This window comes from Helianthus annuus, mitochondrion (assembly GCF_002127325.2).
Source record: "Helianthus annuus mitochondrion, complete genome".
Taxonomy (NCBI): Eukaryota; Viridiplantae; Streptophyta; class Magnoliopsida; order Asterales; family Asteraceae; genus Helianthus; species Helianthus annuus.
The window spans coordinates 78,263-96,788 of record NC_023337.1 but is presented as its reverse complement, the minus strand read 5'-3'; the positions used below and the strand labels follow the sequence as shown (position 1 = coordinate 96,788).

General features: G+C 46.3%; 4 non-coding genes across 4 annotated transcripts; 1 reads left to right on the top strand and 3 right to left on the bottom strand.

Annotated features, from left to right (window-relative positions):
• Positions 1-6,883: 6,883 nt before the first annotated feature.
• trnE lies at positions 6,884-6,955 on the bottom strand. The gene has a single exon. It is a non-coding gene; the product is annotated as a tRNA-Glu (tRNA).
• A 1,927-nt stretch (positions 6,956-8,882) lies between these two features.
• trnH lies at positions 8,883-8,956 on the top strand. The gene has a single exon. It is a non-coding gene; the product is annotated as a tRNA-His (tRNA).
• A 4,979-nt stretch (positions 8,957-13,935) lies between these two features.
• trnQ lies at positions 13,936-14,007 on the bottom strand. Its single transcript has one exon. It is a non-coding gene; the product is annotated as a tRNA-Gln (tRNA).
• A 3,192-nt stretch (positions 14,008-17,199) lies between these two features.
• On the bottom strand, positions 17,200-17,272 carry trnG. The gene has a single exon. It is a non-coding gene; the product is annotated as a tRNA-Gly (tRNA).
• Positions 17,273-18,526: the final 1,254 nt, after the last annotated feature.

Sequence of the window (18,526 nt, the reverse complement as noted above, 5' to 3'; positions counted from 1 at the left end):
TCGCTAACTCGCTCGCCTACTATACCCTACTATACCACTTTTAGGGTAGGCTAGGCTAACTCAGCCGCTTACTTCTACTAATGTAGGGCTAAATAGTGCCTTTTCTTTTTAAAACAACCAATTTTCATTATTGCGAACCTATAGGTCCTTAGTAGCGTTGACAAAGAAGAACAGCCAGTTAAAAGACAACGTTTTTTATTTCTATCTTCATTATATATATTTTTATATAGAATAATGAATAATAATGATTTAGGCCAGCTTGACAAGCCTCTTGATCTGAGGTGCGAAGATCAAGATATCTTTTTTATGACTTCCATTCCACTTATCGATCCCGGCCCAGAAAAGTGACCGACAGGGCCCTATTGATGAATGAAAGAAAGGCTTTATGAGCCCTGTAAGCCCACACCTGTGTAGAGTGGATCGTTCAACACCTGCGGCACAAACCCATTTTTGACCTATTGATCCTAGTATCATAGGCGACCGAACGGCCGCCCCCTAATTACTAGACCGACCTGCTATAATAATTCCATAAACACCTAGCGAAGATATGGCAAACAAATAAAGTAGCCCTATGTTCGGATCTGACAATACCATACCATAATCAAAAGGTACAACGGCCCGAGCGACCAGACTTAACATAAATGTAGCCACTGGAGCCATTCTAAAAAGGGAGAAATTTGCACTACTTGGTGAAATAGGTTCTTTTATAATCAATTTAAAACCATCTGCTAGAGGTTGTAACAATCCAAACGATCCCACTACATCAGGACCCTTTCGACGTTGCACAAAAGCCATTACTTTACGTTCAGCTAGCACTAAAAAGGCTACTCCTAGTAGAAGTGGTAGAATTATTCCAAGTATTTCAGCTGGAACTGCTATGTACATTTTCGATTTTCTATTCACTCATGATCTGGCCTAGTCGACCCGATCATGATATTTCACTCATGATCTGGCCTGGTCGACCCAATCATGATATTGAAGGATGGGACCTTTTCTCGAAAAAGAAAGGAGATTCTATTTCTTCTTCCAAGCCCTTCTTAGAAGATGCAGTCAGTAAGCTCTCACTTATCTTCTTCATTTACGAAAATAGATAGATAAGAAAAGATGTCAGCCTCTCTTTTCTCGCGGAACACTTACTTAATGGGGCTCTTTGAATTGGAAGACAACGACAAAAGTGAAAGAAGGAGGTCTATTTCGTTGATCGATGTCAATGGACCAAGAAATCTGTCCTTTGCTGAAAGCTCATAGGGTAAGAAGAATTGAAAGGTAGGTTTTGTCAGTGATTAAATGGAAAGGTCAGCTGGAGCGAAAACCAATCAAACTCAGAAAGATAGGTAGATCGAGCGCGCTGAGGGAAATTCGAGAGATCCGGAGACATGGCCACTACTGGCCTACGGTCCTTGCAGATTACGTAGCACATGCTAAGAGCTGCGATGCCTGCCAGAGGTATGCAGGAATCCAGCACAAGCCGGCTTCCGAGTTATACCCGATTATAAAGCCTTGGCCATTTCGAGGGTGGGCCATGGATATCATCGGAAAGATCTATCCCAGATCTTAAAGAGGTCATACTTTTCTCCTAGTATAGTAGCTACGGCCCAGCCTTCTCCACCTTCTGCCCCGTAAAACCCTTTCTCTGCCCAGAGATAAAGCACTCCCCTGGCCTCGCGGTCTCGACTATTCAAAGTTCTGTCCATTTCACCGATACGCAGGTCGTACCATCGAAGAGTGTCATACTTTGCGTGATGTCATCTAGATGAAAATCTTCTCAATTGGAACGAAGTTAAGGCATACCTTAAAGCCGCCAATGTCACTGAAGCTACTGGGGATCTATACTAATCCAATGCCACAACATCAAGGGGGACAAGTCACCACTCAGGGACCTACACCGGTACAAACTAATCCAGGACTTTCTGCCAGCGCTAACACCATCCGAGCTTGCACTGCCGCTCGAAGAGAGATGCCTGTGAGACCCTCTCAAGTTCTTTCATTCGAAGGAGGTTCTGAGAATTCAAAAGTCCGAAGTCACTTTCTTTGTCCCTAGGAATCTAAGTTCCAAAAGCAGACGAAATCACTATGGAACCGGACCTCCTCGCTGCCGCTTAATTCATTACCAGGAAGAGGCAAATTCGCTTTTTTAGTAAGCCCTATTAGCTAGTAAGGGTGGGTTGAAAAGGTAAAGAAGGAAGAATGGATCCGAACGAATGCATGGGCAGGTGAAATGAGCCCTTTTTTTTTTTGAATCCCCTCGTCACCTACTAGTGAGCCAGGGACGCCTCTCGTTCCTCTTCCCCCATTTGACAACCTTATCTCGTTCGGATGATTCTCTGAAACCCCCCTTAACTAAGAGATAGAAAGGCGAAGGGAAGTTCGGAAAAGCCTAGCAGACGGGACTATCAACCGCTTTCTATTAAGACCTCGGCACCATCCTTACCCCCCTACGAAAGATTTAGCCCTCTTTATAAGAGGAAAGCTCCCAGGTTCCACATCTTAAAGAAGTGCATGACCAGATTGGAAGCACGGAGGTTCATTCGCAATGGGACAACTCACCCAGCCATGATGCATGACAGAAGAGATCGAGCACAAAATGGAGTTTCCCTCTTGGGTGAGGCTCACGTCCGGAAAGAATCTTTTTCAAGACTTTATCTCCTATGTTGACCTTTCTCTATATTACCTTATTTTGGAATTCACTTGAAAGCCCCTTTTCTGGTAGACCTGGGCATGTTCCATGGCGCGAAGTCTCTTCTCATCTAATAGCTCTCATTTTGGGGATATATAAAAAATATGCTCTCTATCATCCACATCCAAATCTTTTTCAAGCTGGGCCCTGATGTTTCAGGGAATGGCGGAATCCGTCTCTAGCAAGTACGCAACTGGCCTTAAATTGTATCGAGCTACAGGCCCTTCTCATAAGATGTTGTAAGCTACGGGCCTTATTCGACGAAGCTTAAATTAAAGCAGACATCAAGAGCTAAGAAGGGGGCCAACAAGCCCCTTTGAAGCTAATGCCTTAGAAGCTACAGGACATAGAAGCAGGCCAACAAGTGGATTGAATCTTTTCCAGTCTAGAGACTGGCGGATTACCTTCGAAACAAAGGATTGAAAAATTCCTTCTGCTTTGGACAAGATAAGTGGACAGATGAGTTGAATAATACAGGGACTGATAAGCTAAGCGAGGTTCCCCTTTGAGATCTCCCAACCTAAAGGCTTTATTCAGAGGTGGGTCTTTCAACCGCCTACTCTTTCGATGAAGGGTGCACTACAAGAGAATAGGTACTAAAGAGATTCAATGGGGGGATTTCGCCGATACTGAGTCGACTATAAACTATTCATCTTGCTTGGAACCGTCGTTGTGTATGGGAAAGAGGGCTTCTACCTATGCTTGGAAAAGGGTGAATGGTCCCAAAAGGGACGGGAAAAAGCCACTAGAAAGGTCATCCACCAAGTATCAAAGGCGCTGGGTAGTCCACTTTATCCGTGACTCTGAGTACAAGATTTCCGGGATCAAGAAACTAGCAAACAAATATGCTCGGCTGGACTCTTTTCTCGTATGCCCGGAAAATTGCATTTCGGTACAACTCCGCTTGCTGCAAAGCCTTTATTTCTCGTCCAAACACTCCAGATCTGCACTTCCCTTTACTCCATAGGGCCGAAGCCTTATTAAGTTAAGAATGAAGAAGGGCTTTTTTTATAGAGAGAGAGTCAGGGGCGATCTATATTGCTTACCACAGCTCTATTCCCGACTTGAAATCCATAACGGACTTTAAGAGAGGATGAACATTCCCGTTCTATAGGTAGCACTGCCCCTACTAGAGAAGGGTGAGGGCCCACTTCCGTACTTCTGATCTGCTAGCACTGTGAATTACCTTAGACCTACGCAGCAGGAACGAGATGGAGCACCTACTCTACTGGTCGTCTGCTCTCTCGAGGTCGTCCTTATCTAGGTACAAAAAGGACATTACGGGATATCTCCAAAATTCGATGTACTTCGTGCAGGACACATCTCATGTTTGCCGAATCTAAAAACCATCGCCTTTGCATCCAAACACTTCACGGCGGCTATGATCAGATCCCAGTGTTGGTTCACTTTTGACTTTATCCTCCACCAAATCTTCTGATCTCCTGTTCTCAATGATGTTAAGCAGCTCCTGATCGCAGCCTTCGAAGGTACGTTTTTTTCATTCGGGGTCTTACCTTGGGGATAGACGATGGACCCGCCATTCGACATGATGCAGCATTTTGAAAGAAAATTCCATCAAATCAAAGGAGTTGACATTTCTGACATCTCTTGACACCCTTACTTTTCATAGGGGCCTTGCCTCATGATTTTCTTGGCAAGCATTTGGCTGTTGACGTGTCCTCCGCACCCACTTGAATGAGCTTGTTCAACAATGTGTGCTCCTTATTTCGGAAGGGCGAGTGACCTTTTGTAAAGGACATCTCCCAAGATCACAAATCGTCGGGAAAGTTCCCTCCGGGCTCTCCTCTGACCACGAGTGGCGTACTCCGGTATGAACCCGTCTTGAGGTAATTGTAGAAAGAATAATACCATGGTTCCCATCGTCCTCGTAATCTTCCTCGTCTTGACTGGTGATAGTTCATCATGTTCCAACTCCCGATAGTCTTCATCCAAGAAGAGAAATGAGTCCCGTTCGGCGGAAGGGCTCTCTGTGGCTCGGATGTCGATGACAAGCGACTCTGTGCTTCGGTGTACTAGCATGTGTACTAGAGCGGCTGAGTATGAATTCCATAAGGGCTGGCGAGTCAGCCAAGCGATTTTCTATTCTCGGAACATGGGTGAAGGGGATCTCCCTAAAGCGCTTGATCAGGTCAATGGCAAGTTCTTGGTACGATATGAGTTGGGTCTCTTTGGTCTTCCATTCTCCTATAACTCTCTCTATAAAAAAAGCCTTTCCCCTTTTCATAATACCCACGGTAAGCATCCTGCTCTCGATCCAGAGCTACTGCTTCAACAATCAACTGAGCTTAGGAAGTCAGGTTAAGACGTCGACTTATAATTGGTCTTGCCCGAGGAGATGAAAAAGAATTAGGGCTTGCTTTCTCAATTCACATCTATGAGCGATGATTCCTCTATCTCTTGCTCGCTTCGATCGGACTCTGGCAGCTTAGGGAAGAATGATGGCTCGCTAACAAGGCCCCTAAATGACCGCTCAGAAGGCCTACCTCTTTTTTTCCCAATCTCTCACTCGCTCGTCCCTCTCTCATGAAAGATTGTCTCTCCTCTCCCGGCGGCTTTTAGTCATGTCTATAGCCAGTTGCTAAGACGATTCCCACTCAAGCATTCTCATTCAACGGTCTATCAATGCTGCCTTATTTAGTTCAAAATTCCTTTCTTTCTACTAGTTCTTACATAAGAATTTGCAGGAAGTAAACGAAGTCTTTCCTTCCGAAATCCACTCCTGAAGTCACGTCTTTCAGTACTGGGACTGAAGTCAAGTACTTTCGAGTTGCTCTTTGCCCAAAGCCCTCTTTCCGACTTAGAAAGACCAATTCACAATAGCTTTAGCATCTCTTGAGTTGGAAAGGTCTTTATAGAACTAAGGGGAAGGTTTGGAACCCTAGTAGCAGAATGGAGCGGGCTGACTTCCATGCTAACACGAGTAGTTTAACTCAGAATTACCTCGTAAGAGCGTTTCTCATTTTTTTGCTTTGCTAGAAACTTTTTCAAAAGTCTTCAAATAGCCATTCATAGTTTACGAATTATGCTTAGTAGGGACCTAAACACAGGAATGGTTCAGAGTCAGACCACGCCTTATGACGAAAGGGGGAGAAAGGACTGTCGATCTGTGATCAAAGAAAACTATACCTGAAGAATGGGATACAGATTGACCGGCACAAAAGCCATCTCTATCAATCTACGCTCATTGAGGAGACGGCGACATAGAGAACTTTGTCACCCCCTTGTCACTTAAAAGTAAAGAAGAGATACAAACTTTTGAATATCAATTTGGTGGGATCGAGGATGGAATCGAATAGCGAATGCACTTGACCGACCCGCCATCTCTTTCCTTCAATAATGCCTTCGCTTCACTTCAAGATGCTATTTGCCAATAAGAAAAAAACTACCTTTTTGAATGGAAGAAGCCGAAGGGGTGAACGAGCGCTGCGGTAACGAGCTTTCCTTCTGCCGGCCTTTATAGGAGTAGGGGAGCGTGGTGAGATAGATAGACGTCCAATCCTGCAGCAGCTAGTTGCTCGGCCTTAGTCTTGGGCTGATCTCACACTTCAATCAAGCCCTTCGTACTTCGATCCAATCAATCGATCGATCAAGAGGCTAATCTCTTTTGTTTGGGCCGGTAGCTAAAAGAAAGTCCTCGCTTTCTCTTGAACAAGGGAAGGGCAGCATAGCATTAGCTTCAATGAAACAAGCTCAACCTTGATCAAGGTGGTAGGCCGAAGAACCGGTGAACGCTTCAACTTGGCCACTGAAGAAGGCGAAGGCTGGGCGAGAGACTAGGCCAACTTACTGCTTACTGCTATGCCATGGTTGAAGCTTTAGGCTCCATAGACGGAACTATGTATTAGGTATTAGGGAGGGGAGGACACCACTCAGCACCCCACGGAGCGGCGGGGTTCAATGCCTAAAAAGAAAAAGAAATAAATAAAAAGAAAAGGGGGAAAGATGACTCTATGGCTGAGGGGAGGAGAGAAAGAACGCATGCATGGATATTATGTCTGTCGGAGGTTCGAGAATCTATGAAAGGACATCTAAAGCTAAGGTTACGAAGTAAAGGAAGTCCGAGAGAAGTGGTGATCTCATCTTGCTTGCTGGGAGAGAGGAAGCTTCCGGACCACCTTTTCCAGCCAGATAGCGAGCGATCACTCAGCAATGAACACTAACTGAAAGCGGCCGGGAATGAGTACCTATCCCTTACGGGAATCGAACCCGTGTCTTCGACATGAAAAGACGATGTCCTAACCACTGGACGAAAGGGACCAAAAAGCCATTCTTCATATACCGCTCCGTGGGCTCCGAGAATAGAAGTGGTTCGTTTTCTTTCTATACGAAATTAAAGATTTCGTTTGTGTTCATGTTGGCGATTTCAGATGTAAATTCGGCGGTTCGTCCCCCCTTCCTACGGTTCCCCCACCCCCCTGAATAAGTAAGGCCCCGCTCTTTCTAAGAAAAAAAAGAGGGGCGAAGCGCCCGTTTGAAGTGGCGAAGGCCTATGCTACAGTAAGAAAAAAAGTAGGTTTCGGTTACGAAGTCACTTAGTCGAACTATAAAGAAAGAGAGGCTAAGGTTACGAAGTAAGGTCAACTGGTTAAGGAAAGCTCAGGTTATGAAAAAGTTTAGCCATTAATTAATTAAGTAGTAGTGAGACGGAGTTGCGTCAGCTGTGGATATAGACTAGGCTAAGGGGCGGACTTCATCTCTTCTATTCTCTTCACTTACACCTTACACTTCTGCTGAGTCTAACGAGGCTCAGGTGCGGAGCCTTCCGCTGTCACTGTGGAGCGAGACTGCGCAAAGGTAGAACATCATAGAAACTTCGCTGACTTTCTCATAAACCTTGATTTCGCTACGCTCAATAAGAAGCCGGAATAGCTGAAATTGGTTCGTGTTCCGTTTCCAAAGTCAGTCGTCTTTACCCAAGTGTGAACTTCAGACGACTCTCAAGCGGTTCCATTCCTTCTTACTGTACTTCTGGGTCAACCCAACCCGAATGGGAAGAAGGGGGTCAGCCAAACAGCGGTCCACTTTGTACGTTTGCTGAGCAGACCAATCAGGCATTTTCTTTTTTTTAGAAAAGGAAGGGAACTTCTCACCGAAGGAGGCAGTAGGAATGAAGGAGGCGGGAAGCTACCGCTTCTAGAAGGGTTGCTTATCCTTCACTTTTTTTAGAGCGTATCGCTATGAAAAAGAAAAAAGTTTATGTAATCGGAAAAAGGGTTACGGTTGCGGAAACCAGAGAAAGTCGGGAACCATCGGTTACCTTTTGAATCAAAGTAGCGACGAGCCGAGTATTACGACTACAGGGGGAGAAGCAAAGCTTCGTAGACAGCTTCGCTTCCTCGTCGCTTCTTTCTAGCGACCAGCTTCTCAAGTGGGTGGCTTGGTAAGCAAGCTACCTTCAGCATCGGTAAAATCCCTATAATAGGCCGGAATGGTGGGGAAGGAAGCCCTCCCTACTTCAATGGAAAGGGGGGAAGAGCCCTTTCACAGCCGCTCCTCTACAACTACCTTTCGCCCAACATGATCACGAACGAAGACAGAGAATTGCGTAGATAGGAGGACGAAACGAACCAACCCACTTGTCCTGATCGGAACGATTGAAGAAAGAAAGAGAATGGTGTCCCCTTTCGCCCAGGGGACATCGTCGGAGAACAATGTCGGGGACAGGGTGAGAACCTTCCGTTGCTTACACCCTTTAAGTGTTGGTTCTTCCGGGGATAGATCTGGTTTCAAGATCTATGAACAAGAGAGATCCCTAAATCTCCATTTTAAAAAAGAGATGAATAGATAAGGCGAAGCCAGCTGAAGGAAGGGCGCTAACGAGCAAGAAAACGGATGCGCTAACGCGCAACGGCTTTCCTTTCTCTGATAGAGGCTCGCTTCTTCAATTCAAGTTCAGCTTCTTTTCATTTTGATAGGAGTAGGTGCTTGCTGCTCGCTCGCTGTCTACTAAATGAGCCTTTACTGCCCGCCCGGCCCCTCTCTTTAATCTTAAGTAAAGTGAAGTCAAATCAATGAAGTGAACAGCCCAACCTCTTTGTTTGAAGCTTTGTTTCACTTCATTCGGAAAGAGAACAATAGACTTGCAACTATAGTATAGGAAAAAGCTTCTCTTTGATAGCGGTCATAGGGGAGTTCAGAAAGGATCTGATCGTAGATAGAGACTGAAACCTGTGCGGGGGTAGGGGCGGATGTAGCCAAGTGGATCAAGGCAGTGGATTGTGAATCCACCACGCGCGGGTTCAATCCCCGTCGTTCGCCCATCAATAAATGGACCATTTGTTACGGAGACAGAAGACAAACCTAGAAAGCTTTTTTTCTGCAAGTCATCTCGAGGCTTCAAACGCATCCAAGCAATTGGTATCCGATTGAAGCATAGAAATAGATTCGCGTCGCCTACTTGCTGAAAGCACAAATGGAATGGCCGATCATGAATTCTATGAAGTTTTTAAGACCTTCACTTTTGAGTGCATAATGAATGAAATGAACCCCCGGATGAGGAGCAAATCTCCCCTCCCTTTTAATAAACCATGGGGAGCCCCTAGTAGTTTACCGGACAAATTGAGTTGTCGTGACGAGACCTTTCTTAGTGGAAGATCGGAATTCTCTTCATCACGAGACTGATCGGATCAGACACCCGAGAGACCTCCACAATTGAGTAAGTAAGAGGACAACAAGCAAAGAGTTATGCTTTCATTTCTTTGTTGAGATTGAAATCAAGTTTTTTAAAAAGGGGGTAGGTATAATGAACGCAGGCCAAGTCAAGAAAAGGACTTCCTTACTTTTAGTCTTAATTACTAGTAGTTTGAAGCGAAACCGGTTTTTTTGCACTCGGTTCCTTCGTCTTAAGTAAAGTGAAGTTTCCTTTTTTTATTCGGAACTCTTAGTCGAGCTGATGCCGAGATCTTTTTTTGTTCGAGGTTCAGAGGAAGAAGAGAAGAGGAACCACCGCCCAATGGTGCTTTTACGAAAGTACGGTCACCGGTGGCTAATACCTTCTCGACACTATCGAACCTGAAATCCACTCTCAATCGCTCTTTTTAGTTGGCGGGCAAGGTTTCCTACCCACTGGCTACTGGCTACCGGCTAAGGAGGTACAGTGTAGCTACTGCTGCTACTGTCTTACTGTGTACAGGAACTGTGTGTGACTGTAGCTACCCGACCCCAAGGGAGGTACTTGTTACTGCTCCTCAGGTGGTTAGTGAAATGCTTCTCAGGTGAGGAGCATGAACGAGATAATACTGATTGAATCAGAAGATTATTTTAATCGACTTAATTAGAAGCTCTAATAACTATTCAAAATTGATGGTATTTCAACCACGATAATCTTGGTTGGTACCAAACCCGATAGTGATTCTTTCGATTCGTATTAGAGTGATGGCCCCTGTTTCACTAATAGCTGGGAAGGGAGTACGTTCTCCAATCGGCATGTGTTAACCATTTTCTATTCTTTGGATGAAATGTCGAGATTCAAGAGAAATAGGATAGGAGCGAGGCCAGTCGACTATACCGGAGAGGGAGAGGAGAAGGGGGCCTAACGAGCGGGAAAAGGGATAGCCCTTCATATCGTAGTCTCGCTCAAAAGCCTAAGCTATCGGATGACAGAGGATATCGGCCAATTCATTCCTATAATAGAACTCCACCCAGAGAGCCGAAAGAGCGAAGAAAGCATAGAAAGAGGTCCTTGGTCCGAGGAGAATCCAAATATCATTATGATCGGCGCATCATTAGGTCCCGAAGAAAGGGCAAGGTTTGCCCAATTTCTTAGCCGATACCGGGACGTCTTTGCTTGGTCATATAACGATATGCCAGGCTTAGATCCAGTCCTAGTAGAGCATAACTTTAATATAGGTCTAAAAAGAAAGTCTCCAAGCTCCATCCCGACTTGGAGTTTTCAAAGAAAAAAATGAAAAGTGGCCCGCTGAATTAGGACTTGGATTATTCTGATTGGATCTCTAACCGTCCCCGTACCGAAAAAGGATGGGAAGGACTTTTCTTTTAGAAAGCTAAACTAAATAAAGCCTGCCCCAAGGACGATTTCCCACTCCCAAATTTAGATGTCGGGGTACAAAACGCTGTCATTTATGGAAGGTTTCTCAGGATACAACCAAAGACGGTTGGCCGAGAAAGACCAAAAGAAGACTTCCTTCATCACGGGGCGGGAAACCTTCTGTGCAAAGGTCATGCCATTCGGCTCGGCCTAAAGAATGCCGGAGCAACCTACCAGAGGGCTATGACGGCCATCTTCCATGAGATGATGTATAGACTATGTGGATGACATAGTAGTCAAATCCAAGACAAGGGTCAATCACATAGAAGTCCCCCCGATTAGTCTTCGAGAGGCTTAAAAAATCAAAGAACACGGAGCGGTAAAATCAAACTCATGGGTTGGTTAAGCTGAGTGAACTGCCTAGGCGGTTGACTAGGCCTTTGCCTTGGCATATAGCCATGTTGGCCTTGATTTGGTGGAGACGGGCGAACCCGCTGAGACTGTGGTAAGGTTGCCTGAGGTGGTGGAGCAAAAGATACCTGCATACCTTGAGTTGATTGGGGAAGAGCCGGTTGTTGCAACATTGGTACGTAGGATTCCGAGAAGAAAGAGGCGAGCGCATTTTTTTAGTTAGAGAAAGGGCTCTCACAGACCCCTAATCTCATCCAATAAAAAGATATGGGATATGCCAGTCTATTGTCCTTCCAAGCTAAAATAACGAGTTATTATTGCAGCAGGATTGTAGCGGTTGGCTTTCATGCAGGTAGCCGTAGCTTGAAGACGAGGGGCGGTGTGGTGTAAGGGTTATGGCGAGTCAAGCAATGATCGGAGAGGGAAGCTTATAGGCTAGCTAGGTTTTCTTTTTCACTGGCTTATGGTCTAAGGGTACCCTTTCCGCCTAACCATTGTTTAGAAAGTAAAAAAAAGAATTCTTAAATTGTTTAGACTAAACTTTGTTCTTCGACTTCACTTTGTCTTCGTTTAGTCCAGTTCAAAGTTTAGTGCAGCCATAGGACAATGGCATTTTCTTAGCTAAAGGTAGATCAGAAAATGAAAACTTTTACAAAAGCCCGTATTTCGCGACTGTAACAAATGCTTATCCGGTGCAAATCCTTTATCCTACGCACGACGTCAACAAAACGAGGCATGAGAACCAAAGCGCAGGCAGGGAGAGCCGGGCCAACTACTAATTATTAACCGTCCTTTCAGTTGGGACTTTCAAGCAAGCCTTGCGAAGGCAGCCCCCTTTCTCGCGCATCAAAGACTTCATTTCCCGCAAGTGACCAACCGAAGCCATGCAATTCCTTATATTATAAAAGGAGTGCTAGAATGTCTTTTCAATTGTAGGGGCGCTAACGCGCTAATATAAAGCAAAGGGCTTTTTCAGCTGGATCCAGAACAAATAGGAGATATATCAGTACGGCATCCACGGGACACCTTTCGTAGTGAGGGAAGTCCTCTGTTTTTAGGTTGACGAGCTACTTTAGTTTAGTTTCCGAAAAAAGCATAAAGCCCGGTATTTTCGTAAACGTAAAAGAGGGACGAGTGACAAGGGACTTGAGTGGCTCACCCTAATCAATAAGCGGGAGCAGGTATCGAGTGTTGTGAGGGCTTTGATTTGCGCGTTAAGGGTAGTTTCTGTTATAGCACTAGGAATCGGTGCCGTTAGCCTAAGCTAAAACAGAGGGGCTTTGGAATCCATTCCGTATTCCGTACGCTAGGAAGTCGATCTGAACTGTAATTATAGCCTTCGCTTGAACCGAAGAGAGCGATGCGAACAGTTCAGGAGGCCGCAGATCAAACCCTTAGTTCAGTGCCGGGTTTCATAAGTACTCTCGGTCAATCATATCATTCTCCAGACGGGATGGGGTGTAGGCACGTTTATTGGAGCAGTTGGGAAGAACACCGGCCTCTTTCTTTTTTCAATCGTTAGAAAAAGGAGCTTGGTCAGCCATGTTCCCTACGTACCCTCTCGTTATTCCCATGATTCCCCGTTGCACCTATTCTCCGCAACCGTCGGTTCAGATCTATCTCGGGTACGGTCACTGCACTCCAATCGTTGTATCTCCAATCTCCGCCTCGGTTGGTGGCACCTATGGTTCTTAAGGTTTTTGATTCCAAGAAAGATAAAGAAAAGAAGAGGATTTCTCCTCTAGTTGCGAAGGATACTGCTTACTACAGATTCGAGTGAAATGGCTGGTGGTAAGCGTGGTAAGGTCGCTGCTAACGAATGGTGGGTGCGTGGAGAATGCTATGGATTCGAGCTCCATTTCCCTCTCGGTACTTAGATCTTCCTCTAAAACGTCTCCCATTCCTCTTTCCTTTGTTCCGCCGACTACATTGATTGGATACCGCTGGGCCTGCCTACGCATAAAGTCTAAGGATTCTCCCATAAAGCCATTGAATTGCCCTTGGTTGTCCTACCTTAGATCTTATTCCCACCTTGTTCTATTGCTCTTTCTCGATGGGGCGCTAGACCTCATTCTCTTTGAGACGCTTATTCAATTGATAGTGGCCCCTCCTTACGTTACTTTAATTGGGGAGGATGCGAGTAAGGAGCGGGTACGGGAGCTTGACCAGGAACAAGATAACGAGAAGTGTATTTGCCTGGGGTGGGCTCACTTTTCTGCCTTTTCCTCCCACGATTTAAGGATTGGCTCAAGCAACCTATCTTACTAATAAGAAAGTGGCTGCTAGTTGTAGCGCCCCTTTATAAAATGATATTCTTCTGCGAGACTCCATCCAACCAAATCCCATTTTTGAAGGATGTATTCTCGGAAAACATCATCGCGAAAGCTTTCCGGTTGGAGGTGAGCTAAAATGGAATGACGGGGATTGAATGGCCTGGAAAGCTGGTAGGGTTTGGGGCGAGCTGTGGGCTTAGATTAGAGGGAGGGGGACTGCGAACGTCCGCCCCATGAAGCGCCGGGGAACCATGCATTCCTCTCGGGCTGGGCTCTCGCGTGTCCGGGGTCCGATCAGATCAACCAGCGACCGGTTTACGGAACAAGGAGTTAAGCAAGGGCCAGGAGATTGATGAAAGAAACTGGCCGAAGTCAGTGTTGTGTTCAACTCCGCGGTTGGAAGGATTGCTTTCTGCCGTCTGTCTTTTCCTTCTCTCTCTTCTCTTAGCAAAGTAGGCTCAAGTCAAACTTTTGGCTTGCTACAAGCTGGGCTCAGGGACTGCAGTCAGCCGCTTCCCCTGTAGTCGTCAGCTCGTTTTTGACAGATCCGATCGGGTGTTCATAATCTGGAGTAAAAGGATTCGAACCTTTGCATGCCGGTACCAAAAACCGATGCCTTACCACTTGGCTATACTCCATACGGCCTGTTTTGGACGGTAAACGGGGAGAGGGGGAAGGGGGAAGCAGGGCTCGAAGAACGAGCCGAGCCGCGCAAGGACGCGGGGTAAGCAGAAAGGTTCTCCCTTTAGGACCGACTACAACAAGCTCACGACTCTAATAGAAAGAAAGGGTAAGCTCTCTGCTCTATTTGCTTGCAATGCTATGCCTATCAAAGTTGGCGAACGCTTCTGTAACCTTAGACTCGTTACGCTGTTCGACTGAACTCGTTGGCTCCACGTCCACCGAAAGTAGGTAACCTTCGTCACCGTTGGTTCCCGTAACCAAACCTTTCTTCTCTTTTTTTATTTTTAGAAAGAAGAAGGCTCCTGAATCAGCGCAGGGAAAAATCCGCAAGCAGGAGAACTGTACTAACCTGCCGCCGGTTACTTTATCAGGGCTCCGCAGGAGAAGAAAGAAGGTCCGGGTCCAATTTATAATGAAGCGAAGGTCCCCCTTACTCCCTATTCTCTCTTAAAGCTTTATAAAGCTCTAAAAAGGGTTGGTTAAGAACTATTGACTGTAAACGATAGCAGTTACAGTCACTCAATGGATATGCTCGCCTTTGGAATGAAGATGGATGAACAGGCACTTGAGCCTGGAACTGATGAAATTCGGGGAAAACATGGAACCGGTCACTATACCGGGGGGCGAGACATGACCGCGACTTAAGATTCAAGTACCGTTGAAAAGACTAAAGGAACGGGGGAATGACTACCTGTAATAAAGCACAGGCTAATACGAGCCGACCAGAAGAAGCAAGGCTTTAGATTACCAGATCCTGGACACAATCTTCCTAGAGATGGAGAGCCCCTGCCTTTTCTAGCCTCTCCTTCTTGCTTGCTTACCTAGCTCTTGTCTTAGTGACTCTTCCTCTTTTCTAGGTTTTTCTGAGTGTGAAAACGGTAGATTTTTCATTTGCCAATGAATTGGATCCGCCTCGATTCGATCAATAATGGGATTCTTGGCTAGAGAAAGGTTCTGTGACATGGACGCCCAGCCCAACTCGGTCGGTTGGCCCACCTAAGATATTCAAAAATGATCGATCGATTTGATCAAATTTGAAAAAGTCTTTCTCACTATTCAGAACAGTGGAGCTTTCGATCAAGATGTTCTCGCCTCCCCCGTTTGGGCTCTCGCTCGAATCGGAACCTTTATGGTAGGCTTTCGACTCAATCTAATAGCCTACCTATCGGGCGCCAATACAATAAAAGAGAAAGTTTGCGCATGGGCTCATTATCTGATGCAGAACCGATGCGAGAGGGAGAATCAATATGGGAGAAGCGGGGATTGAGAGCTTTCAAGAACCAGTGGAAAGGAAAGACTTGTTCCCTGCATTCCTTTCTTTCCAAAGAGAGTCATTAGTGCTAGGGCATAAAAGCTTTGATTGAATGAACGCCACCTTGGTTGTATTGTTTTCAAACAAATCCAATGTTGGGCCGGTAATAGCCGAAGGCAAAAAAGGGGGAGATAGAGAAGAGGAGATTCAGAATAGTCACTCCACTCCATGGATAGTGCACACAGATTCTTCTTTCATTTGCAATTCCTTTCGGGTCGGAAACGTGGGCTGCTGGTGGGGCTGTGCCCCTTCTCCCTCTTCTTCCGCTTTACAACCGGAATAAGGAACCTTAGAATTCACCCCGATGAAAAAATGGGATTTGAGAGGCTAGCGAATCGGAATTGTATGGAATGTCCTACTCCTGCCCGAGCTTTCCGATCAACCAATCCCCTATTTCAGGGACATCTGTGTTAGGTAGGCCCAGGGATCACTGATTAGTCGAATGAGCCCATCCCTCTGGCCTATCATTTATTGGTCGATCCGGCTGGCGGCTCCTGCGTCTGGGGCCCTTTATACTAGTTTGCTGCTAGGAGTCCCTCTAGTCGAATCCATAATCCATAGAAGTCCCAATAGAAGTTTACTGACATGGCTCTTCCATCGACGATCTACTGCTCCCTCTTAGTTGCAGATGCCCATGCTTTGATTCGAAAGCCCTAGCCAGTGATGAATCCCCAGGAAGAGAGGACTATTGAATTCCTCCTCCCTTCAGTCCAGTTTGAACCCGTCCCAGCAACGAACACCTTCCTACTGCAAGGCTTTGCTCTGCCCTTCCACTAGAATCCACTCCGGGTCGGAGGAGCAGCTAGTCCAACTTCTTGAGCAGCCGAGAGATTGAAGAACGAACATTTGCTTGAATTCCTTGCCTCACCCTGAGATGAGAGGGAAGGTCGATTTGACTCGAATCCTGGACCTGATCTTTAATCCTACACCGGTTAATGATGCGATGGGAGAAGTTTTTCTTTTGTCATTTTTCATCAATGCTGGCCCAGTCGTCCATGCCCAATCCCAATGGACAAACCTTAGCCCCTAGCTCTATAATCCACCCTACCCAGTCCCTGAAAGCCCTCCCGGGGGCCTAGCCCTTCGAGTCTTAAGCGGCTTTCATCGTTCCTGCGCTAATAAGACAAAGAGGGAGTCTATGCCTTGAATGAATCAGTAAAGTAACAACGGATTAGTGGAATGAGGGATCAAGAGACAGATAGGGGGAGAATGGCAATCATTGGTGGACCTTCCCTTGAATGAGTCACGGAGCTCTCAACGGAGTGGTTTAGGTTCTGGAATTCCATCTCTAGTTGGGGCTTTCGGTTCGAAGGTTATAAAATGTGGTGCGGGTTCATCTCTCTCGACCAGTTCAGGTTCAAGGGAGGGTGATCGAGGGGACCCAGACTTTAGATCTCTTCTCTATGGCGGGAGGTCTCTTTCGTATCAAGAGTGTTTTGGGGAGGCCAGGGGAGACGGATTGGATCGAGAGGCGATGCTTATACCTCTTCTTTATCGATAGGATTCCCGTCATTTGCAGTCTCCGGCGAAGGAGATAAGGGCGAGGGACCGAACATGTTCTATCCTCAACCTCCATCCGTCATTAGTAATCTCAATTCGCTTTTCCTATTCACTAGTACAATGCGCGCTACAACTAGCAGCCCCTTACTAGTAAGGGAAAAGGCTAGCGCGCAAGGGCTGATGAAAAGCCAGCAACTTGTTAGGACTAGGTTTTGGCTTGCCCCTTTCTTCTTATTAGGAAGATAGGTTTGGAACCCTATACAAGGGGCTGCTTGCTGCTCACCCCTATCTCTAAAGGGGCGCACACTCGTTACCACTAAACGACGAAGCCGGGAGCGGAAGGAGGGACTTGAACCCTCAACCTCAGCCTTGGCAAGGCTATGCTCTACCAATTAAGCTATTTCCGCCAGCTACGGTAGTGGCGAAGCACTACTGAGCAATTCACGTATCACTTGATACGGACGACTTCTGTTTTTCCGCCGGACCACAGTCTTGACCTCCGATCGAGCTACGAACACGAGTAGGTAGGCGGCTAGGGGGGCGGCAGGGCTGCGCCTTTTCAATCAATCTCCGGCCGCTCCGCTATTGGTGCGAGCTGTAAGGAGTCTTGATCTCGAGTCAAGCTGGGGCGTCATCTGTCTTTTAAGTTAAGTCATTTCCTAAGACGGCTCCTCTTATTCTTTCTACGATAATCCAAACTGCAAGCTCCACGAGTCTGCTCGGAACCAGTCGATTCCTGAGCCATTCGTTCTCCCCTCTCGGTTGGCCTTTGCCAGCCACTAGAGCAAGTAAGAGAACCTACAGTGAATGCCGCAGATTTTGACCGGATTGTACACCTTTGTGTCTGGCTATGTATATGGATGTGCATAAAGAAGGGACGGGGCATCTCTATCCTTTTTTGGGGGAAGAGAGAGGGAAGAAGCTGCAGCGGCACCTCACGAACTTCTTACTGGAGCAGTACTATAGGCTCGAGTGTTTGGATGCACGTCTTTTGTTCATATTCCTGCGCAGTTAAGAGAGAAATTGTCCCCAAGGAAACCACTTGTGTCTTTCTTGGATATGCTCAGTCCGGGTATAGACGCTATGACGTGAAATCCAAGAGACTCGATGTATCCTTGAATGTTCTCTTTAATGGGGGCGCTTCATCTTTTCCTTAACCTAATTAATAAGCCCCGGGGGAGAATGATGATGGAGATGTATTGCGGCCTTCTCCTGTTCATCAACTCTAACCGCATTCTTCTGCAGTTGATGTTACGGATCAGCCTCACGCTTCAAGCAGCTTTGCTCAGCATCTTCTGCCGATTGTCAGCCTGTTCAGCTGACCTCAGAGGATTCCAGTCACCCGGCACAGCATGTTTATTCTCGGCAGCGATGACAGTCTCTTTCCCAGGGTCAGACTACTCCATAAGATCAGCAGTCTAGCCCAGTTGCTTCCCTTTTAGGCGCTTCCTCTAGTTAAAGAGTGAATTCAGGAGTTCCAGGCAGGCGATAGGGGCTTCGGGGGGATAACATGAATCGTATAAGCCTGAACCCTATTAGTTATGTGCTTCCCCCTTCAAGAGCTGGGCTACTACCCTAATCAAGTTCTTCCTAGCGTATAGTATTGGGCAGATTGAGTCTTTCTCTAATATAGTACCTAATAGTTAGATTAAGCATTAGGC